The sequence below is a fragment of the Lemur catta genome, chromosome 8 (genome assembly GCF_020740605.2).
Source record: "Lemur catta isolate mLemCat1 chromosome 8, mLemCat1.pri, whole genome shotgun sequence".
Lineage (NCBI taxonomy): Eukaryota > Metazoa > Chordata > Mammalia > Primates > Lemuridae > Lemur > Lemur catta.
In genome coordinates, this window is record NC_059135.1 from 73,683,549 (window position 1) to 73,708,711 (window position 25,163).

Here is a 25,163-nt window from a genome sequence, read left to right on the forward strand (position 1 = left end):
GAAAAATTACAAAGCTAGATATTTAACAAAACGTACTAGTCACTATTTTCTTTCTACAACTAATATACAGATAACACACATAATCACCGTAACAGTTAACACTTTATTGTCATTGAGCATATGCCAGGCATTTTTGAAGGCATTCTATATATCTAAACTCTTTAAATAACCCTGGAGTAGGCACAATTATTAGGCCCATTTTACTAATGAGGAGACTGAGGCACAGAATGTCACACAGCTAGTAAGTGGTGGAGTAGGGATTTGAATCCAGTCTGGCACCAGAGTCCATGCTATTAAAATTTTTGCAATACTGCCTTGCAATATGCCTACTTAATGTGAGGAAACTAAAACAAGGAAAGAAAACATATTTACATATTTGTTCACTTAATGACAACAATCACCGAAAGCAATGCTGTAAGCTATGAGTAGAATATTTACATTAATCAAGTGTGAGCATTTATTCAAATTTCTCTACCATTTGATTTCCTCAACATTTATAGTTGCCCATTTTACTGGCAAAGTGAAGAACAACACAAAAATGAAGTTGATCAGGTCCTCAGCTACAGGAGTTCAGGAAAGCTTTAAAATAGCTTTTAGGACTAATAATTTTATTTTTTAAAAAGGGGGAAATGTATAATGTACTTTTAGAAAGATACTAAAACATGGTTATTATTAATAGTAGAAACAGAAAAGGAAAAAGAAAAGAAACCAATGTTTAGTGACTGTCTACAGCATGCTAGGACTTCATATACACTCTACCATTTAACAGTCACAACTTTGAGATGTGCATCACTATACTAATTTTACTGATAAAGAAACTACAGTGTAGAACCTTAACAGCTCACCAAAGGTTATATACTATAGTACTCAGGATATGGAGCCAGTGTTCAAACCCAGGAATTTTCTCTGAAAGCTCTAAAGTTTGCCGCCTATTAATAAAAAGGGTATAATGGTTATCACTGATCATTTGTGAATACTGTAGTAAGCAGAAGAATATAGAAACATATTGATGAGTTTAGCATTTAAGTTTAAGGATAAATTTCATGATCTTTCTTTCCCCAAAAGCTGTTAAGGATGCAACAAAATAGAATTGTATCTGTCTCACTTTTATATTCTTTACATACATTCTTTGAACAGGTATTTATAAGCAGTGATATAATATGAAGAGACATTTCCTGAAGTGCATTGCTCAGAATGTTTTCTCTGGTTAAGAGGATTAAATAAGATAATGTCTATAAAATACTTAGTGAATGACATAAACTAAGTATTCAATAAATGTTAGTGACTATTATTAGAAATTCAGATGAGTTATATATTAATACCACTTGAAAACTATTGCAGTAAAATATCTTGTCCAGTATTCTTTAATCATAATATGGTTTCTAAATCTTATTAGATAAAGGAATCTTTTGTTTTTTTTTTTCAGGGTAGGGGGTAATCATACCTGTTAACTTATCACAGAACTAGAGTTCCTTGGAATATACTTTGCTCGAAAGACAGTAGAAAGTTGTAAAACAGAAGGAGCACATCAATTCCTGAATAACGTACAAATGAATCTTCATTTCTGTTTAGGAGGCACATTGATCCCTTAGAGTTACTAGATAAATTCAGTAAACCATCTTTTCAAACATTCTAATAAGGTTTCCAAACATTGATGGTCTATGAATCATCAGTAGCCTGCTAGATACTACATGAAAAATTAATCAGTGCTAGTAATATTGTTTCATTTACAATGTTTTATAAATAAGTAAATAAACAAATAAGCACTAATCTCAATTCCATAGTTCTTATTTTTAGATGTTAATCTGCTTTAAAAGCATGGTCTGCCACACCTGAGAATGCCAGAAAGTTAAACTCAAAATCACCTGACGAAGGATGTTCAATCTTCAACTTGATGCATTTGCAGAATTTATCAACCAACAGTAAGGTGACACACCCTGTTTATTCAATGAATGCTTGTACATATTTTCCCTCTTTCTTACAATTTAATACATCTTTGTGATTTTTATTCTTAATAAAAGTCACTTAATCCATTCATTATTATTTACAATGCTCTTCATATTTTGAGTATTTCATGAACCTTCACTTATTAGATTGTTAATTACTTAATACAGACAGAAACTGGTGTCCAAAGTGGCTTAAAACTTAAGATCAATATGAAATAAAGATAATTTATTGATAATGTTATAAGTTAAATAGAAAATAATTAAAAATTAAATTTCTTCAACTTTGTCTTTAAAGTCCTACTTTAAGTGAGATATACCAATATATTCAAGGCTAAAAGCATGGGCTAACATAAAATAGTTAATGTAACATAGTAATTTATAATCACTCTAACTATATGAATTAACCCGAAACATAACCAAAATAAAGTTGGCATTTTTACTACTGTCATTTTGGAATTCTACATTTCTTTATAGTACAGAAATAATATTTTAAATGTTATATTCTAATAACTGACAAAAATATGCACTAGATTCAGAACAGCAAATTTGTGAATGTGAGGTCTTCTATCCTCCACCTTGGTTTGCTCCAGATATCACATTATCCTATATCCAGGTACAAGTTCAGGGTTTTCTCAAGTTGTTCAACTGGATATGCCTTTTACCACCATTTGTTATGATCTCCTACACCAGCCTAGTGCACTTGAGGTACCCTTTTTCTTTCTTCATTATTTGCATCTTAGTCAATCATACCTAGGACATTCTCTTTTGAATACATATAGACATCATTTTTAATCCTTATTCTTTCTTTTCTACGTTCCACCTGGTTATGTTTAGGATACTATGTTCACTGGTTTCCAATGCTATCATCTGTGTTAAAAGGGTTTTTTTATGAGACCTGACACTGTAACCATGATTCTACAGGAAAAAGAATTATGATTTTTAAATTGAAATAAAAAGGAATTCTTTTAATACAAGCCTTTTGTAACGAATTGTAAGTTTCTCCCATTGAACATAAAGAATAATTAGTCTAAGTTTAAATATTAACCTTAAGGATAAAGAAATGCTTAGCCTACAATGTCCTGCACTTTGGCTCCTACCTAACTCCCTAGTGGCACCTTTTGCCATACACTCTCTTACTCTAGACTTCTGCCCACCTGACCTTTGTTTAACATTAGGTACTATGCTCTTTCTCCTCTCAGGACCTTTGTACATGCTATTCCTTCTTCCAGAAAACTCTCTTCTCCATCTTGATCATGTTAACTCTTACTTGAGATTTCAACCTAATGGACACTTCCTCAAACAAGTTTCCCTTGATCCCACTGAACTGCTAAATACTACTACAGGCCTTCACATTAAATATCATGTACCTCTCCATAACATAACTTTGCATTTATTTGTATGATTATTTGATTAATATTGTTCTCTATTTTTAGGATGTAAGTTCTGGAAGATCAAGATCCATGTCTATTTTTGCTCACTATCCTGATGAGCACATAATAGGTACTTGTTGAAAAAAGACACTGGCAAACCACTGGTAAAAAAGAGATAAACATTGAGTCAATGACAACCACATAGAAAAAAAAAATCAGTATAACTTTTCAGCTAAAAAAAAAAAAAAAAAAGATACAGAGCCATATTTGGTAGAGCTCTCTAAACTTGCCAGTTTTCAAAAGAGAGAAAAGAAATTCAATTCCTGATGGTAGGGATAAATGGGATGGGCTACATAGCTACATCCTTTTGTTACTTTTAGCATTTATTTATATATCAGATTCATTGTTTTAACTGTGGACTATTTTTTGATCCTAGGGACCAACCTGGGTATAAATTAATTATGAAAGAAAAAAGGAACCTTAGTATTTGTGCATAATATTTTTCTGCTTTAACTACAGTGTTTCCTCTCCAACTCATATTCATAATATACTTACTTCAGACTCCAAAGGACTTTCTAGTCATAATTGCAAAAAGCTACTCATTTCCTTATTTTTTTGTGCAAGTTATCATTCCCCCTTTCTCTGTCTATTTTTTTTCTGATCTACATTCTGGGAAATAAAATTTTAAAAACATAAAGGTACTATATATTATTTCTACTCACTTCTCTAATTTACCAATTTACTCTGAATCTTAATCCTAGCTTTCAAACTAGTAAAAATAAGCTTCCCAATCCCCTCATCCCATTGAAAGCTTTGTCTTTACCTGAATTACCCTCTTCTGTGACAACCTAGAATCTATCCTCTACCTAAACCCTGATTAACTCATGTCCTCTTTAATAGCACACTGTGATTAACTCTACAGAATTCTAATTGCTTCTTTACTAGGCATATTTACACACTCAGTCTGATGTTATTTTACAAAGGTTCTTAAAGTGTTTTTCAAGTACATGTTTCAGTCACTTAAAAAAAAAAGCACTTAGTCTCCAAATCTTCTATTTTTGTCCTCTATTTAAACCATTACACCTGAATATAGAAAACACCACAGAAATGTAAAGTGACTATGCCATCTGTATTTTGAGTGAACACAGAAAAATTTGGATCACTGATTAAAGTAATAAAAGTTTATCTTGGGCCCACATATTGTATCTTATCTCAGACTGAAACCATCTACCACTTTAAAACTGACATCCTTTACCACCCACCAGCAGCCCAGTCTATACTTTCCCAGGACAGTGAGAAGTACATTTTTCAGTAAGAAGCAAAATATTTAAAAATCAGGATAGATTATATCCATTGTTCTTTCCTCAATTGTCTAGGTAGTTCATCGTGTTAGATAAGGTTAGATCAGTACGACAGGCTTTATTCCGTAGCAAGCTATGATTGGTAGCCAATACTAAATTCTCTTCAAGATATTCTAGGGATATATTCATGTAACTACAAGGCTACACTACAATTTTCTTGGATCAATTTTTTTCTCATTTCTGTAATACATAAGAATATTTTTTCACTAAAAAATTACGTGAATACAAGCTTACTGTTAAAAGTAAATCCAAGTAATGCTACAGTATACATACCAATAAGAGTTCTTCAACCAGCCAGTATCCCATATACATACTTTGTGTACACCAAGGATATAACCTGATACATATCTTCCAGATCTTTTCTTAATGTATTTACATATATATGGCTTATACTTTGTGTATATATGGTGTATATAGCATAAAATATGTATTATACATATGCAAACATTTCTATTCTTAAACATTACATACTTACTATTGTGTACACGTATGTTTTATATAAATGGGATCATACAGTGCTATACATGTATGTTTTACATAAATGGGATCATACAGTGAACATCATTTTGTGACTTGCTGTTCAACCTAGCTTATCTTGGAAATCTTTCCACGTATTAACCTACAAATGTAAATTTTGCGTCAGCTTTTTAGTTCCTATCTTCAGATACAATTGGTAGTATTTCCTAACTTTTTATCATACATTATTCCAAAATAAATGAATTGTATTTCTCGGTGCTCAAAAAAATGAGTCATGCAGATCTTTCCATTATAATATTCCTTAATTAAAAGATTTTACCAGAAATTCATTTGATTTAACATGATTTTTCATCTTTCCTAAATATGTTGTTTATACCTGCTATACATTTAGACTTTAATAAAAAATATGCGTATATGAAGAATGTACACATTTAGCCAATCAAGGTCTAAAATTAATAAAAACTAAAATTTAGTTTTATGAAAAAGTTAGCAATATAGCAAATCTGCCTATTAATTAGAAAAATTAAACACACATACAACTCAAGTCATTTTCTGACTGGCCAAGGTAAACTGTGTGAAAACAGAGAAGCTGTTGAAGAAATGTTTGTAAAGAATTCTTAATAACTTTAGGAAGAAAAAAAGCTTTCAGACAGTTTACCAACATACTTAAAACAAACTGAAGCCCAGAACAGTAATGCAAGATTGTATTAAAATCTGTGTTATGGGGGCCTAGACTCCTTTCATACCATAAGAAACTGTAGTAATGTGACTGTTAGTTTTATTTTCTAATAGACGACATATTGCTATGTTCTTCAAGCTGGAAAGAGGATTCAAATAAATCAAACAGCAAAGTAACATCTACTATACTTTTATCAATTTTAAAACAACTAAGCTAGACTAATTAAGATATACAATAATATAAGCTGTTGGGTTTTATTATTATCAAAAGAAATTGTTAAAGAAAAATACTATATTATTTCTAGTAAAAACTAAGTTTCATTTTATACTTCTATGAAAGAATTAAAGGTTAATAGACTTAAATGAAAAAAAGTATTTTTAGGAGCAGTATAAAAAAGCCTACGGCTACATAAAATCATTGCCATCATTATTTGTGATATTTGTAGTTGGTATGGGCTTTCTGATATATAGTAAACTGAACACTGTAGCTTTAATTGAAGTTTGAATGTTATAAACAGTTAGATGTCTGGCTCTGGCCTGCATTCTAATACCATCAGCAGAATAGAGAAGGGAAGCATAAACAAACCTTTTAACTAGATTACAGTCTCTAAAATGGCCAAGAAATCCTTCAGCACAAACTCCAGTGTGACAAATGTGGAAGAAGGAAAATGATTTTGGAAAAATGCTAAAAAAAGCCTCTAAATCTCTGTTATTACAGGGACATGTATATGATGTTCTAAATATTTTGATGTCATTTAATATTCATTGATGATCAACTTTATATTTAATTTTCCAAATAAACAAAAATTCATTTTATCTTACATAGCAGCCATTTTTAAGATCAGTATATCCCAAGTAACAAAGCTATTTAAAAATCAGTATTTTCTTTTGTTGAATGTGGAATATTTCTCTCCCTCAATAACAGTGAGTGTACTTATACACTATGAGTTACTATTTTTAGATATATTTAGATATAATATCAAGAGCATATGGATTAAGTTAATTCATGGCCAACAGATTAGTAGATACTTCTGGACTCACGGTATATAAAAAACTATAACTGTGAATAAAAGGATAAATGTAAATATAATTTAGCTTTCAAACATTTTGGGTTTACTTCTAACTTCTGAGATATAGACATTAAATTTTTCAAAAAAGCTACACAAGAATATAAGTTTTAACACTAGTATCATATATAAAATTTTCCTCTTATCGCTTGAGTCTTGGTTGTTTGGCAAAAGAACTCAGTGAAGCATGGATATACAAAAATTTCTTACCACTCCGAGGTTGGGGACTGATTTACATAACTCATTTTAGTCTTTTAAAACAATGTATTCTAATAATCTACCCAATGACACAGAATTTAATTACAAGTTCTCTAGGAAAAGGTTATATAGGTCAACTGAAATAAGGACTCACATCAAAAGTTGTCAAAACTTTGAATGAAGTATAAGCTTCACAAAAGGTTCACTATCATTGGTGATTTTCTTTTCCATTATATCCAGCTACCTCAGAAGATATATCTTAATATTTGTTAAGCCTGGATCTAACCTTGTCTCTTTGAAGAGTTATACTGAGTCATTCCAACCTCTGAGATATTACATGATATAGAAATATCTCAGACAGCAATGCTGAAGACTTAGACTCTTTAATTTTAACTGAATTACCTTTGGGTGATTTAAGAAAATTATTTGCAACCATAAACTTATACTATCCCACTGATTATTCAGATTATTCTTAAAAGCAACAAACCCTCTGCAACAAACTTTTCTTTATAATATATAATAGATAATACAGAATATTTCTTTAGCATTTAAAAATAATTCCAAACCATACGGGTCATAATGCCATGGCATAATGCTTATAGGATGACAGAGTCGATACAGGTTGAATATCCCTTATCCTAAATGTTTGGGAACAGAAGTGTTTCAGATTTCAGACTTTTTTGGATTTTGGGATATTTGCATTATGTATCAGTTGAGCATCCCTAATGCAAAAATCCAAAATCCAAAATGCTAAGATGAACACTTCCTTTAAGCATTATGTTGGTGCTGAAAATTTTTCAAATTTTGGAGCAATTTGGACTTTTGGATTAGGGATGTTCAACCTGTGTAAGCTCATACTATGAATGCATATTTACTTAGGATGGACATAAAAGTTACTTGATTAATAGAAAAAAATTTTAATTGCTCTTTTCCCTTAAAAGTGAAGGGTATAAAAATCAACTCTGGTTAGCTATGTCAAAAATTATTTTAATTCAGTAGCTATTTTTAAGAACAACTATAAAATAATTTAGGCATCTAGAGAATTCAACAAGTTGATCATTCTTATACAAAAATATTTCTGACTTTAAGTAGCACTAAAAAGAGTCCATTAAAATTAATCCTATATATGTAATGTAGTAATTATGAAAATGTTGTATGATAACAGTCCAGAAGGTAATGTATACATATGCCAAAGCACTAGACAACAAAAACTCCCCTTTGGTTAGAGGTTTTCCACTATTAACATATCTATATAAAAATTTTATAGTACATATTCATTGGGTTAAAAATTGTTAGAACCTCCAAACTTCATGTAACTGCTGCTAAATGTAACTCCATGCAAGTTAATGAAGTTCAATACATAGAAGACCCAAATGTCATTTTCGGCCACACAAAGAAGACTGACCTTATGTATATTTTAAGTTGTACAGTGGTCTGCATCTATGTTCCTAGTAAAGGATTGGGGTTTTTTTGTTTGCTTTTTTGTCCTTGCAAATTTTCAGAAATTTTCCATCAGTCTACCAATAAGCTACTGGGGCCATGATTTTACTAATGCTTACAAGAGTACAGATTGATAAAAACTCTTTCCTGTGATTGTTTTGAATTAGAAAGTGTCATGAACTTAACGTGATGGAGTACATTGCTAATTTGTAATGATAAAATGCATTTGGTTAATAATTGGTTTCCTCATTTGTAATCTGGGGACAATGATGCAAAGTTCGCAGGACCACTGTAAGGACTGGGATTGATATATTTATCACAGTGTGGGGCACTTATAATCAATGACGATTATTACTAAAATGGAAATTTAAGAATGAAGAGATCAGAATATTCCACTCAGGGGTCTATTTATCCTCACAAGATACTGCACCAGCAAAAGCATACCCTCTTTCTTTTAAATTGGGAATCAATACTATTGTAAAAATGTATACTTTACAGAGGGCAAGGTGAATCCAGTACTTTTTCTAATATATTTTTAAAATACATATGAAAGCCACAACAGGAACTGAGATAGAATTCTTTGGTCTTATAACATCTATCTACTAAAAAACTTTCAACTTATTTTACTACAGCTATAGAAATAATATCACAATAAAGATTAAAAATTACAAATTATTTTGAACTAAAATTTGGAAGTTTCTTATGAGGACCTTGGAACAATATATCTATCATATACTATAGATTTCAAAACTCCTAAATAGAGTATACTAATTATTGTATAATAATTAAATCATGCTGTTTGATATGATTAAAATATGGTAGAAAATAGGTGAAAATTCAAAATGAAAATGTACAATATCTTCAATGAACCATGAAAGATAACCTGTTATATGAGATGTAAAAAAGAAAAAATTAATTTTGAGGAAAAAAAACAAATTTAAGTTTGGAGAGGTTGGTTTTTCTTTTTCTTTTGGAAAAACTTAATGAGATAATGAATAGTGTTGGTCATCTTAAAATAAAATAGTTAGCAATAAAAATTCAGCAATGGTAGCCACACAGACTATTTTCTTGGTCTAAAATGAGTAAACTATATACAGAATAGAAATCCCTAGAATATAGTATTAAGTGGAAAATTTTTCTTTTTATTTTTATAATAAATGAATTTAATAAAATACAGCAATATCCTTCTTAAACATGCATTTGTCTACCTAACAGCATCCATTTAGTTGATATAAAATTTATTTAGGTAGAAATACCAAAACAAAGACATGACCAATGCACTTGTGGAATACAGTTAAGATACCTCTTCACATTAAACTGCAGGGACCATCTTTGTTTTTCAGATGCCTAGCACAGTGCCTGACAGACAGTAGATGATCAATAGATGTTTAATGAATAGCTAAGTACAATCTGCTTTGCACATACATTCAAAAATCCAGACAAGTTTGCAAAGATACATTAAGTTGGACATAGGCTTTCTGGCTGACTTCATGGGGTCCCACTGATGACTAGGAGTAAATCTTCATATCCATAGAAAACTGGAAAGCTGATAATTGTCTGGGTAAGGACCAAAAAAACAAAGTCAGGGAAACATGTCACCTAAGTAACAGTTGCTTTATAGAGCTGGTAAAAGCAGCCTAATCATTCCAACAACCTATTGCACCAATCACTCAATGAAATGAAATTTAAGTACATCTTGAACATTTACTAGTATATTTTTAAGTGGAATTTTTTTGACCACCACTTAATTCAAAACAATTCACTTTTGTCTAATCTTATCCTGTATGAGGATTAGAAGGGAATATGTTTTACTTCTTGAGAACTATATTGTTATAGTATTTAACATGGCTGTTAATCAGAAAAAGTGAGAGCCACAGTAGAAATAAAAATTCTTGAGAAAAAAATTTTCAAGGTGGTGAAAATTGTAGCAAGGAGGAAAGGAAAAGGGAGTAGAAAAAGTAATCTCACATATCAGAGTAAAAAAATTTCAAAGATGTCTAACTCTAAAACTAATATGGATTATGACAAACAACCAGTAGGGCATACTGTACACCAGGCATTGTGCTGACAGTGAGGTATGTAAGTATTAACAAGACAAAAATCTTTGTTCTTAAGTAGTTCATAGGGCAAAAATCCCAAAATTTATAGTACAACATGCATTCTCTTTCTTCTTATAAATATGGGACCTTAATACAAGAGTAAGAAGTATATTTCCTGATTAATTGGAAGTAAAGGGGAAGTAATAAGCATTAGAGAAAGTTGAAATAATTCTCAAAACAGTAATAGTCTACAATAAGTAAAATTAGTATTCTTAAAAAATCAACATATTATTGAATTATACGTGGACAAAGTTATGGCTTTAAAGCTATTTACCTTAATATTCTTAGAAGAACATGCCTCCATATGAAACCCTTAAATGCTGTACACAGAATTGTCCATGACATTTTAATTTGACAAAGGAAAATAAGGCAGTGTAGCATATGAGTGTCAAAAGACCTGAGTTCTCAGGTTCCTGCTCTGCACTTACAGGCCTTAGAACATTGAGCTCTAAACTTCACCAAGACCTCTAAACTTCACCAATAAGTAGAGTTGAATAAAGTGACCTCCAAGACACTTCCTAGCTGAAAAATTACAATCCTAAAATATCAATAGACCTTAATACTTAAAAAATAAGCCATAAGCCATAATAAAAATACAATAAATGATTTGCTAAACATAAATCATTATCCAACTTAGAGAAAGTCTGGAAGCAACCATAAAGGATTAACCCGGGGGTGGTGGGAAAACGAATGTTTTCAAAGGAAAGTAGAAACAAAGTAAGTAAAGATTTTAAACTAAAGACTGTACATTTTTATTCAGCTGCCTGCTGGGCAACCACCACCCCAATTACCTACATAATTCACTTAACTTAAAATTTATTCTTTCACTAAATTCTACAGTCTATCTCTTACATTAAGGTTGCTGAGATTTTAAGGTGAAGACAAGAATTAAGTGAACCTGGAATAGTAATATTGACATTGGGAGGAAAAACTTGAACTTGGCACAGATTCCTGCTTAAGTGCACCAATTACACCTCAGATAAAGGTAAGAAATTGTTCAAATTTATAACAAAAACAAGGAAAATAAGACCATATTGCTTACTGCTACATAGCTTTTTTATCCCCTGTATGTAAATGCCTACTTTTACACACAGTCGGTAATTAAAATTTTACAGAACAAGTTTCTACATATGCAATGCTTTTCTGTCACTAAAACTTAAGTATGTTATGTCTTGGCCTTACCATCAAGAAAATTAAAAATTACAAGTATTATCATGTCTTTAAAATATTTATGTGAAATATCCTTCTAGATTTATATTTCTTCAATCCTTTCTAGTTGATCAAATTGATGTTTTCATATTGCCAGTCTGATCACAAAATTGCTGCTTTAGAGAAGAATATTTTTTGCTGACATAAATTATGGGATCAGAGACACCAATGCAGTTACAAAAAAAAGGGTGTGAGAGAGCAAGAGAGAGGGAGGGAGAGTGTGTGTATGCATGTGTGCATCCATCTTCAAGGAAAGGATAAAGAAATGTATAAATGAAACAAAATACCACTTTCCAATATAGGCCCTAGTAAAAGGCCTACATCAGAAACAGACTTTCTAGTGTTTATGAAATAAAATACAGCACTGAATTTAAAAGCTATTCACTAAGAACGTACCATGTAAAAATGGAGAATAGTGATTTCTATCAATATCGTTATTCTATAAACCTAAATCTGGATTTACCTTTCAATCTATAGCTAACTACCATTAATATACCAACTACAATTTCATGATTTCTTTGAGTCATGAAAATATATTTTAGAAATTTGTATTCTTTCACATATAGTGAGTAATTTGGTTCAGTACCCCAAGAGATGAAAAACTCATCTCAATTTACAACAGTAAATAAATAATTCAGTTAAAACTGAAAGTGGTACCAATCCAACAAACTATTGATGGAGAGGTTTGGCCTTCCATGCAGCCAGAACAACATAAAGTTTTCAATGGGGATTACTTGTTCAGACAAGTTACAGAGATTACAAAAATACCTAGCTTAATTTTAAAACAACTAATATACCTATCCTATGGAAAATAAGTATCAGGAACACATGTGGGAATAGACAATACCAGGGGCATTTAAACTTTAAGCATTTTGGAGCTTTGAACTTTATATACTGATACATGAAACAAACATGTAACAAAAAAAGCAACAATACAAGTCAAAACCTAACCAAAGGCCTCTATCAACTAAAAATTTGAAATTTTCTATGCAAGTCTGACAACACAAATAAATGGAATATTAAACCCCTAAAGCAAAAACCAATCAAGTCTTCCAACACTGAAGTCAGTCAATATCCAAATCACATACAGAACCAAAAAGGGGAAAACACTCAGGTCTACAAATAGATAAGCAGTTCCAATACAATCCAGATCCCGACATTTTCCCACTCAGAAACAAATGCAGTGGAGCTTTTCCTGAGGAAAGAGAAAAAAGCTCCCCAAATGAATTTTTTTAAGTGACATCTAGAAAGTGTGCCTCTTTCTGTCTCTTTCCCTGGCGCCTCATTGGAGGAAGGAGGGGGTTGTTTTTGTATTCTCCCCCACTGAAGCAAGACACAATCAGATGTTAGCTGGAGGAGAGAAACCACTTTTGACAACAGCAAATAAAAATAAAAGTGCCCTTCCTTCTCTGACAGGATGGGCACCCCACCTCACACACCCCTCCCCACTCCAACCCCTCCTTCACTCCCCCCCCAGCACCACCCCCTCCTCACCCCGGAGCTCCACTGCGTATGTGGTTTGGTGCTACTGTTGCCCCGGAGTGAAAGTCAGAGCCAGAGGAAGGCAATGAAGCCCCCACAGACACACTTACCTTTCCTGCCCCCCACTTTTGAGTGCCTTCCCTGGAGCTGTGGAAGATGACACAAAGGGTAATAAAGGGGGGGAGTGGAGGAGGAGGAGGAGGCGAAGGAGGAGGAGGAGAGCCGGGGAAGTGGCTGCTCCTGGGTGTAGTGAGATGTCTCCAGCCAGGGCCAAGCAGCAGCAGTAGCAGTGGCAGCAGCAGCAGCAGCAACAGCAGTAGCAGCAGCAGCAGCAGCAAAGGGTCTGTGTTGCTAAGAGGCTTTTGGTCTCTTTCTCTCCTCCTCTCACGGCCAAAGAGGAGGAGGGTGGAGGGGGCTCGGGAGGGAGGCGAGTTGGAGGGGTGAGGGGGTAGGAGTCGTGGATGGGGGTTTTCGAAGAAGAAGAAACTCCTTCTCCTTCTCTCAGGCTCAATCTCCCTCTCAGGGCTCAGGGCTGGAGGGTGGGGGAAGGAACTCAGCCGCCTTCCCCCCACCCCCCTCAATTCAAGGTTGAAGTGGGGTAGAATTAGTGTCCTGTCCCTTTAAAAATAGAAATAAAAGGTGCCCCCCCTCTGCCACTGCCTCTCTCTTCATCATCAGCTGCTGCTGCTGCTGGGGTCTCTCTGCTTGGCGGGGGGAGGGGGGGCTCGGGTAGAAGAGACGGGAGGCACTCACTGCGCATGTCCCTTTCTGACGGGAGGCTGGTTGGTTGAAGGCAGGAGGAGGGGGAGGGGAGGAAATGAGATGTTTTCCCAGAAGGCTCCGAGGCGCCCGCGACCCGGAAGACATTGTAGCAGGGGGTAGAGGGGCGGGGGCGGGAAGGAGGAGGAAGTTGCTACTCTTTAACACCCTCAGCTCCCTCCTCCCTCCTAAGAGAAAGTGGAGGAACGGAAGTGGGCGTGGATGGAAGCGAAAGGTAGTCACGTGTTGGGGCGGGAGTGGGGCGGGGTGAGAGAGGCGGTGCGTGCGCGGAGCATGCCGGGAGTGGCTGTGTACCGTTGGCATCAGCAGGTGAAGCCGAGCGGAGGACGGGGTGAAGCAGTCCTGTGAAACGGTTACTGCAGTCGCTGGTTCCCCGCTTTGACCTAGAAAAGTCAGGCTTTTCTGCGAGAGGTAACGTGGGGTAGGCTAACCTCAAACGAAGGCCAGTGGTAAAAGGCGAACCGAAAGGAGAAGGATGGAAGGCTTTGGAGACTGGGAATGTGGGAAGGGGGCAGGCTTGTCTAGGCCGGGCAGGCCCGGACCGGGCGGGCTCTGATTCGTGGCCTCCCCGGGAGCCTGCCGACGAATCCCTGCCAGCTGCAGGGAATCCTGAGGATGGTAGCTTTGCAACGGGGTGAGGAATGTGATGGTCCAGGTGCAAGAGATAAATGAATCTGTGGAGCCTCAGCCGTTAACTCTGATGACTGCAGAGAGCAGGGGGATATATCACATCCAGGGACAGAGACAAGCCCGCTGTGTGAATTTTAACCAGGTCCCTCAGATACATTGCTTATATCGGGTATGGCGCCCTTCATTCCTTACCTCGCAACCCTCCCTGCAGTGGCTTTGGGGAAGGAGCAGACAGGGAAGTCTTGAGTGGAATTTCGCTCCATGTCTTGCGTTGTTGCTGCAACACAGAGCCTCTGCCGGTTCTCAGACAGGGATGTGGGATTGTGTAATCCTTGATGTTGGGTTTGACAGTTGATGAAAAGAGAAGGGATAGCATCAAAGTTTTCTCTTTCTGTATTATAGATGAAAGTTTTAAAGTGGGTGTTTCGTCTTAAGTTTCTTGGGGTACTATCCTTAGCTTTTGAATGTTTGGTGTCTACTACCCATTTTTGCTGAAAATGTTTCTATCATAAAATCGGAATTAATTCCAATTATTTAAGAAAGGATTTGTAAATTTATATTAGTAGATCTTTTATGGTAAAATAATACTTTTTCACATTCATTTTTAATTGAAAACATTCCAATCTTTCAGTTATCTTCTTTCGTGAAGGTACTTTGAAGGATCAACACCTATGTACGTGTGTACTTTTTTTTAACTAAGAATCAAAAATTCTTCATATTTATTGTGTTGGTATTATTTAATTCTGTAGTGTCAGTTCTTTAGAATGCACTATCAATTAAAGTTACTGATTTTCTGCATTTGCCTACAAGTTTTGGCATTGGACCCTATTCATGCTTCATTGCCTAGTGCTTACTGCTTTCTGTGTATACAGTAATCATGTCAGATGGAATCAGAGATAGACACTTGTGCCTTAAAATTTTCTTTATATAAAAACCAAATGTCTACCATTATATAATGAAAAAAATACAGCAAGGCAATGAATGTGCCTTAGATACAATTTTGAAATCTTTTTATGGTTAAATACTATATAAACAAAATGGCACAAAACGTAGATGTGTAGGATAATGAGTAAATATAAAGTGAGCTCTGTCACCACTGCCACAGTCAAGAATTAGAACTTTGGTGGCACCTGAAAAACACCCTTACCCCATCCATTCCTGATCATTTCCCCTTTTCACTTTTCCCAGAGGTTAACACTCTTCTGATTTTTATGGTAATTTAGCACCTTCTTTCTAGTATTTTTTAGCCACCTATGTCAGCATTCCTAAATAATTTACATTAGTTTTACCTGTTATGGATTATGTATTATGTACATTGTGTTTTTTTCTCCCATGCTGCTGAAATTTAACTCTGTTAGTACATTTAACTGTAGTTCATACATTTTTATTGCAATATAGTAATGTCTATAGTAGACTAAGTCTTATTAGGAATAAGCCATGATTAATCTTACTAGTTTAATATTAATAGACATTTGGATTGTGTTTAGTTTTTAGCAATTATGAACAGTGCTGCCATGAATGTTCTTATACATGTATTCTTGTGTACCTAAGCGTGTATTTTTATAGAGTACATATGTTTATCTTCAGCCTCGTTAGATTGTGCCAAAGTTTTTCATAGTGGATATGCCAATTTATATTCTCACAGCAGTATATTGATTTTGATCTATCTATATGATAGATCCGTTTATTTCTATAGTCTCACCAACAGTTAATTTTCATTTTTGCCAACTTGATGAATGTAGCTTTATCTTATTGATGTTTTAATTTACTCTGACCTGGATACTAATGAGTTTGTGTACTTTTTCTAAAACTTACTGGCTATTTGGATTTCCTCTTTCTAGGAATTGTCTTTTTAGGTCTTTTGTGCAGTTTTTCTATTGGGTTGTCTGTTTTACTCAAAAATTGTAGCAGTGTGGCAGATATCTTCTCTGTGCTTAGAAAATTGCTTTATTCCTAGATAAAATTTATCTTCATTTAGGTCTTTACTAGCTTATATGCTGTTATTGTTGTTATTTCAATTCTGTATGTAATTTTAACTCCAGGAAACAAGTTCTACTCATGTGGTATCCAATACAGTAGGCACTAGCTGCATATGGCTTTTGAGCATTTGAAATGTGGCCATTGTGACCAAAGAACTGAATTTTTAGTATTATCTAGTGTTGATTTAAATTTGAAAACTGATACTTAATTCAGTTACTGTAAAACTTTTTGTATGTTTGGAACAACCTGGATGCAAAAATCTACTTTCTCAACTGTAAATTTTATAAAAATATAGATCATGTATTTTCTGATGACAATTTAGCAGCTGAATTGTGATGTTCTGTAAATGTAAAACCAACACTGGATTTCAAAGTCTTAGTATGAAAACAGAATGTAAAATACCTCAGCTTTTCATTATGATTTCATGTTGAAATTATAATTAATTTCATCTTGTTTTGCTTTTAATTTGGGTACTAGAAAATTTAAAATTACTTATGTGGGTGGTATTGTATTTCTGTTGGATAACACTGTTCTCTACCACTAATTTTGAGTTAGATTTCTCTAAATGTTTACCACTTTTCTTTGTTCTTAACTTCTTCCTGCATCTCTCACTTTTCTTTTGGGATCTTTTTGCATTTATTTTAATGTACTCTTTAGAAGTTCTATAATGCAGAAATTCTGATCAATTCTGTTAATTTTTTGTTTTGCCTTCAGTCTTGAAGAATGTTTTGGGGATATTGTAGATTTGTAGCTATTTATTTCATCTACACCTTGAAGGTAACATTCCACTATTTTTGGCTTCCATAATTGATTTTGAGGCATAAATTGTAGATCCAATTCTTGATGTGAAAGAAAGCTGTCTTTTAAAATAATTTCTTTGTCATAGTTTTTCTGCTATTTTGCTCTGATGTTTTTCTGTGGAATTTTTTGTCCTGTATATTTACTGAGATTCTTGAATCAGTTCATCAGTATCTTTTTTAAAAATATCGGCTATGTCCATCCTTAACCGTTTCTAGTTACCTGTTGAAAATTGCAATCTCAGTTTTTATTGGGATAGTACAGTCATCCCTCATTATCTGTGGGGGATTGGTTTCAGGACCCCTCTTGGATACCAAAATCTGTAGATACTCAAGTCTCGTATAAACTAGCATAGTGTTTACGTATAACCTACATACACTCTCCCATGTATTTTAAATCATCTCTAGATTACTTAAATCCTAATATGATGTACGTGCTATGCAAATAGTTGTTATACTGTATTTTTATGTGTATTTTTAATTGTATTTTTATTTTTTAAATATTTTTAATCCACAGTTGGTTGAATCTGTGGAAACGGAAGACCCACAGTATTCATAGTTCATTTGTTGTTTGTAACAAACGATTCCAGTTTTTAAATTTTTTGTGTCTGTTTCTGCTGGCTAATGACTTTTTATTCTTGGATGCCAATTGTATTTGAAAGTTGTAGGGATATGTAAGTCCTAGGATAATCATATCTTTGTAAGGTGCATTTTTCTAGGAAAGATGCCTAAGGGTGCTATCTGTCCCATGTCACTTTCTTCATCTTTAATGCTTGGGTTTTCTTCTGTTATACACTTGACGTTAAACAGGGCTTCAAGTTCATATGAGTTCTACTTACCTTCAATTTTCCTTTATCCTAATGATGTTGTGCTTAAAGTGATGATGATTTGTCTGAGTCCCCAGCTTTGGTGGACCTTGTGCTTTGACTTTTTACCATAGTCCGGGAAAGCCTCCAGTGGCCCAACCTTCTTTCTCAGCCTTTTCTTCTAGATAGGCAAATGTCCTTAAAACAAAAGTGACTAGGTGTGTGGTTTATTTTTGGTTCACCTTTTCATAGATTTAGGAATGTAATTTAGGGTAATGACTAATCACCTTATTATGCCTTATTTCTTTCATTTTTATTATGAAGTTTTTTTGTTGGTCTCAGCAGGAGAGTTGGCCATTGCCATAAATAGAACCCTCATCCTTTCTTTTCTTATTTCTTTTTGAGATTTGCTTTTAAGATCTTTATGCTTCTAGTCAAAATTGTATATTTTAATTTAACTCATACATTAGTATTAAATGTTTTAAATCACATTTGCCTCTACAATATAAGAAACCACATTAATGAAATTAGAAAATCTTTTTAAGCAGTTTGTTTTCTCTCTCTCTCTTATCTTTTTCAAAGGTAAAAGAAACAAGAACACATGTTTAAAGTTTGAACTACTTCTCTATGGTCTATCATTAAAAACAGCTCATACCTCTTTGTTACAGGTTGGGTTCTCCAGAATATTTCCCATCAGACTGGCACCAAAATGGTTGGGCCTTTTCCCCCTCACTTTGCTTAGTCCTAGGAAGGGTGCAGTGTAAGGCAAAGTGACTGTCTCAGCCCCTGTTTCTCCCATCTAGAGGCAAACACCTTTAAAGTTATTTTGGATAACTTTAAAACCCTGATGTCAGTATCTTTACGTATTTGGTATTTACCCTCATATCTCTAAATAACATATTTCTATCTCCAGTTTTTTAAAAAATTTTAGGCATTACCTTTTGAAATACTACTATGGATTATGTAGATTTAGCTTTTTTTCACAAATGCCACAAACATACCCCCACCTCCCCCCTGATTTTTTCGGTTTTGCTGTGTAACCATTCAATGTTTATATAGTTTCTAAATATTTATCATTAGTTCAGTCCCAAAATGCTAATTGTCAGCATATTCTGTCCATATGTTCAGAACTATCAAGTACTTTTATTAATTTAGCCATCATCAAGAAATTTCTCTTAGAGCATTCTGATCTGTGTCAATTTAGGCCCATTGCTTGGCATGGTTGCCACTTGTATATCCTCTGTCCCATAGTGGATTCCCTGTTTCCTGTGTCCTATGTAATCCTTTGACTTGTGTACTCCCTCATTTTGGTTTATCATATTCTCCAGTATCTTGCTGAATTTGTGCTACTGTTTTGAGGCATTATATTTGTGTAAGTGTCTTTATTGTATCCCAACTGTTTGTTTGGCTGAAAGTAGAGTTATAAGTTGGAAACTGTTTTTCTTCAAAATTTCGAAAGAATTTTTAGCATCTGCTGTAAAATTTGCAGCTATTCTAATTTCCAACACTTTTACTCCATCACTTTTACTCCCCTATTTTTGTAGCTAGAGTTCTGAAATGTCACAGTGATTTGACTTATTATGAGTCTACAGTCATCCCTTTTGCCATGCATTTTATGAGTCCTTTCAGTATGACAGTTTGTATCCATCAGCTCTAGGGAGGTTCCTGATTTTTTTTCTTTAATTTTCTTGCCTCTTTGTTTTTGGATTTGGAACTCTAACTAGACATTCTACTTCCTGGACCTATTCCTTTTCTTCCATTTTTCATCTTTTTTCTTTTTTTGCTTCACACTTTGTAGAAAATTTACTTTTGTAAGCCTTTGAGACTTTCATTTCTGCTATCATATTTTTAATTTCCAAAAGCCCCTTTTTGGTCTTTGTATTTAATACATTCTGTTATTTTTTTCTTATCTATGAATTAAAATTTTTGTGTTTTTCTTTTGAAGTTTTTTTCTCCCTGCTTTCTCTGTTTTCTCCAAGTTATTCCTTTTGTTAGTATGTTTTGGTCTATTTCATCACGTAGGGTTTCCTTGGCTATATTTTGATCCTTGATTGTTCAAATTTATGTTAGGAGCATTAGAAATCCATTTCTGGGCTCTGTGAATATGGCTGGGGCATGGGGGGGCGTGCAAAATATCCTGATGTCAATATCTTTAGGTATTTGGAAGCCTTTTTTCTAGGGCTAACAAGAGTCCATGAGAAGAATTTTCCAGTCTCCTGGCTGTAGGTCAGTGATTCTCAACTGGGACATTTTAGTTCCCCAAGAGAAATGGCAATATCTGGAGACTTATTTAATTGCTATGGTTGGGTTGGTATTGAAAACTGGTGAATAGAAGCTGGGAATGCTGTTGAACTTCCTACAATGCAGAGACTAGCCCCCATAACAAACAGTAATCGAGTTTAAAATATCAATAGTGCCTTTCCTGAGAAACCCTACTTCAGCATATAAGCCTAATTGCCAGTGCTCTGAGAACAAAGTAAAAGAAGAGAAGTGGAAAGTCTCAACATTCAATATATAAGTATTTTCTTAATTCTCCTCCCCCTCATTTATTTATTGATTTGTTTGGCTACAGTACCTTCACCTTCTGCTGGTGTCCCCCAGTATAGAGTCCTTCTGTTTTAACCTCTGTAGAAAATAAGCCTCTTCTGATGGAGTGGAATAGAGCCTTCTGTTTAATTTAAACTGTAGATATTAGCACTGTAACATCTTTTTGGAAATGGCTTTGTCATTGAATTCTAGTCCAAATTAAGACTGGTTATTAAGTGAACTTGATATTATATGTTTATACTAATTGGACAGGATTGGCTGATGAGATTTGCATGGCTTTGTACATTTTACTAAATGTATAAATAGGAAAGTCATATGTGAGTTGAAGATTATAAAGTAGAAGGTAGAGGAAATCTGGAATTGACAGTTGTTTCCTATCCTTTTATGTCTATTTTATTCCCCCTTTCTATTCCAACTCCTACCCAAAGTGCTGATGATCTTCAATCATGTACATATTGGGATTGCTGCCTTTTCCTAATCTTTCTTTACTCTTTATCCCGTATTCTACCATCTTCCTTTTTATCTCCAATAAAAACGTAGCAAAATCTTAGTCCTATATGGCTTTCTTGATAAATAGGGGAATTGAGAATAGTATGAAATTTTGATCTATCTTATTCTGTTTTGTATTGTTATAAAAGAATACCTGAGACTGGGTAATGTGTAAAGATATGAGGTTTATTTAGTTCATGGTTCTATAGACTGAGAAGTTCAAGCACAAGGTTTGGGCTTCTAGCAAGGGCATTAGGACTGCGTCACAACATGGTGTATAAGGTTAAAGAGGAAGCAGACACATGAAAAGAGAGGGAAACCACAGGGGCATCCTGGCTTTATAACAACCCATTCCCACAAGACTAATCCAGTCTTGGGAGAACCAGAACTCACTAACTCCACAACAGGACTAAGCCATTTTTGAGGATCCACCCCCATAACCCAAATACTTCCCACTGGGCCCCACCTCCCAACACCACCACACTGGGAATCAAATTTCAACGTGAGCTTTGGTGGGGACAAGCCAACCATATCCAAACCATAGCATGACCAAAGAGTTGAGGTCATACTTTTCAAAATTAAAATTCTGAATCTGTTAGCTATTCTTTTGGCATACACATGTACATTTTCACTTTCTCTTTCATGCCTTCATCTTTCTATCATTTATGAAAGTAAACATTTTTTAAATATAGATAACCCAGAAATGTCAACTTAATATTGCCCTCTTAAAATAGCTACTGGTAGGGTTTATATGTGTCTCAATCATCTCACTTCATGATTAGTAATACCAAAAATATTTCCTGTAAAAAGCTGAGTTTTAGCTACTAGCCATTAGACTTCAGTTGTTTGTATTATGTTCATCATGTTATAGCACCATTCTGCTGCAATGTTTGGTGAGTATCATATTTTTAAAAATTTATGTTAAAATACATGTTACGTTTATGACATATTATGTTTAAAAGTTAAAGTATAATTTTATCATCACAGTTTGCACTTAGAAATTGATATAGTCAAATTGTAAACTATAGGATTTAATTGAAATGTGCAAGATATTTTTAAAAGTTACAAAAAGGATACACATTCAAGGCGCTAAGAAAAAATGAAAATCACCTATAATCCCTGAACCCAGAAATAATTTTGAGATGCTGATATGTGTAATTTTGGTCATTTTATACTATATTTTTATGCATTTGTTAACAATGTGGGGTCATAGAGCTTTGAAAAGACATAATAGGCTAACATCTTTCCATTATATTAAATACTCATGAAATAATGTTTATTTGCTTTATATTGCAAGAATATCCTCCCAACTTCTAGGAGTTATATTCCTGAATAGTGCCATGATTGGTGTTGACAAGGGAAAATAAAACAAAAAATTTTCTTACTTTGGTACATAAATGTTTTTAAAACATCTGATTTCTTTAAATACAACAACAGATGAATGAGTTTTAATATATTATTTTGGTAGCTAAAATTCACTTGAATTACCTTCCATTGCTCTGCAAACATTGATGTAAGGTCACAATCTGCTAACGCAGATTTTTCCCATGCATTTTATTCTGCAGAGATTTTTAGTTCACTTTATAAGTTTTCTGCCTTACTGGTTTGAAACTACCTTTTGTTCTACATTTCATTTGCACACATCTTATAAGATTGTGTTCTCACCTGATTTTTTCACAAATAATAAAAAAGAGTGAAGAATTTTGGGGTGTAGATTTCTGTGCATATTTTTGGATTGAAATAGTTGACTGCAGTGGAAAGTAAAACTTGTGCCTTCCTTCCTTCCTTTCTTCCTTCCTTCCTTTTTCTTTTGCTTACCTCCTTCCAATATTTAATGTTTATTTTAAATTTTTTAATTGATCTTTAAGAGCATTTTTTATGTTTAAAAATACTGTAAGTCTTATAAATAAAATGTTTATTTTTTAAACCTATTTTAGGTTTAAAGAAAAATTGGGTGGAAAGCACTGCAAGTTCCCATATATACCTGTTTCTCCCCCACACTATTAACCCAATTTCCCTGTTAATATCTTGCTTTAGTGTGGGACATTTGTTACATTTATTGAGCCAGTGTTAAACATTATTAATAAAAGTCCATAGTTGACATTAAGGGTTTAGTCTTTGTGTTTACATTCTATGGGTTTTGACAAATGCATGACATGTATTATGGTATCTTCAGAATGGTTTCATTGTCCTAAAAATCCCTGCTCCGCTCTTTCTCCAACAACCCTTGAGAGATCTTTTCATTGCTGCTATAGTTTTACCTGTTCCAGTATCTCATATAGTTGGATACATATATTAACAGCCCTTTCAGATTGGCTTCTTTCACATGTCTTCATGTCTTTTCATAGATTGATAGCTTATTTCAGTTTAGCACTGAATAATATTTCATTTTATGGATGAACTATGATTTGTTTATGCATTCACCTGTTGAAGGACATCTTGTTTGCTTCCAAGTTTTGCAATTATAAAGCAAGCTGTTATAAACAGTCAGGTTCAGGTGTTTGGGCCTAATTTTGCAGTGGCCTAATTCTGCAACTCATTTTGGTACCAACCTGTGTGATTGCTGGATTATATAAAATGAGAATATGTTTAGTTTTATAAGAAGCTGCCAAACTGTCTTACAGAGTGGCTGTGCATTCCCATCAGCAATGAATGAGAGTTCCCAGTGCTCCACATTCTCACCAGCCTTTGGTGTTGTCATTGTTTTGATTTTTAGCCATTTGTAGTAGATGTGGATTGGTAGCTCATTGTTTGAATATGCAATTCCCTAATGACATATGTTGTTGATCATCTTTTCATATGTTTATTTCCCACCTAGATATCTCATTTGGTAAGGCGTTTGTATGAATCTTTTGCATTTTTAAAACTAAGGTTTTTTTTTTTATCACAAAGTTGTTAAGAGTTCTTTGTGTATTGTGGGTACTATTTTGTTAGTTGTTTTTCAAATATTTTTTCTCAGTCTATAGCCTGTCTTTTCATTTTCTTAACAATGCCATTTGCAGAACAAAAGTTTTAATTTTAATGAAATCCCCCTGATCAATGTTTTCTTTCATGGATCATGCTTATGCTGTTATACCTAAAAACTCATTGGCAAACTGAAGGTCACTTAGATTTTCTCCAGTAGTACATATTAGGGGTTTTATAGTTTTGCCTTTTATATTTAGACCTATAATCCACTTTTAGGTAATTTGTGAAGGGTATTAAGGTATGTCAACTCATTTTTTGGCATGTGTACATCTGTTTGTTCCAGCACCATTTGTTGGAAAGTCTGTTCTTTCTCCATTGATACTCTTTCATCATTACCACAGTCTGTTGCTTACTGTAGCTTTATAACAAGTCTGGAAGTGAGGTACTTTCTGTCCTCTGATTTAGTTCTCTTTCAGTGTTGTATTGGCTGTTCTAGGTCTTTTGCTTTTCCATATAAACCTTAAAATCAGTTTATCATATCCGTACAGTAACTTCCTGGGATTTTAATTGAGATTGCATTGAATCTATAGATCAAGGTTGGGAAAACTGACGTTTAACAATATGGACTGTTTCTAGTCGTGAAATGTATTTTCATTTATTTAGATTTTCCATCATTTCCTGAATCACAGTTTTGTAGTTTTCCTCTATACGTATTTTGTTAGATTTATACCTATGCTTTTTCGTGAGCTTTTTTTTTTTTTTGGCACTAATATAAATGATATTGTTTTAATTTCAAATTTCAATTGTTCATTATTAGTATATAGAAAAACAATTGGTATTTGTACATTAACCTTGTATCCTACAACCTTACTACAATTGTTTATTAGTTCCAGTGATTTT

At 33.9% G+C, this 25,163-nt stretch overlaps 1 protein-coding gene and 1 long non-coding RNA gene across 5 annotated transcripts in view; one reads left to right on the forward strand and one right to left on the reverse strand.

The window, feature by feature from the left end:
• Window positions 1–9,670: 9,670 nt before the first annotated feature.
• On the reverse strand, window positions 9,671–14,072 carry LOC123643758. Its single transcript, XR_006736920.1, has 2 exons — window positions 13,438–14,072; window positions 9,671–10,094 (listed from the first exon to the last, which is right to left on the reverse strand). It is a non-coding gene; the product is annotated as an uncharacterized LOC123643758 (long non-coding RNA).
• A 298-nt stretch (window positions 14,073–14,370) lies between these two features.
• Window positions 14,371–25,163, forward strand: part of ORC4 (origin recognition complex subunit 4) — an 83,188-nt gene continuing 72,395 nt past the window's right edge. For 3 of the 4 annotated variants that reach the window (XM_045559495.1, XM_045559497.1, XM_045559498.1), the window contains exon 1: window positions 14,371–14,518. The gene's annotated coding sequence lies outside the window, so the exon portion shown is untranslated. The remainder of the gene's footprint in view (window positions 14,519–25,163) is intronic. The other variant, XM_045559499.1, reaches the window with a different exon arrangement.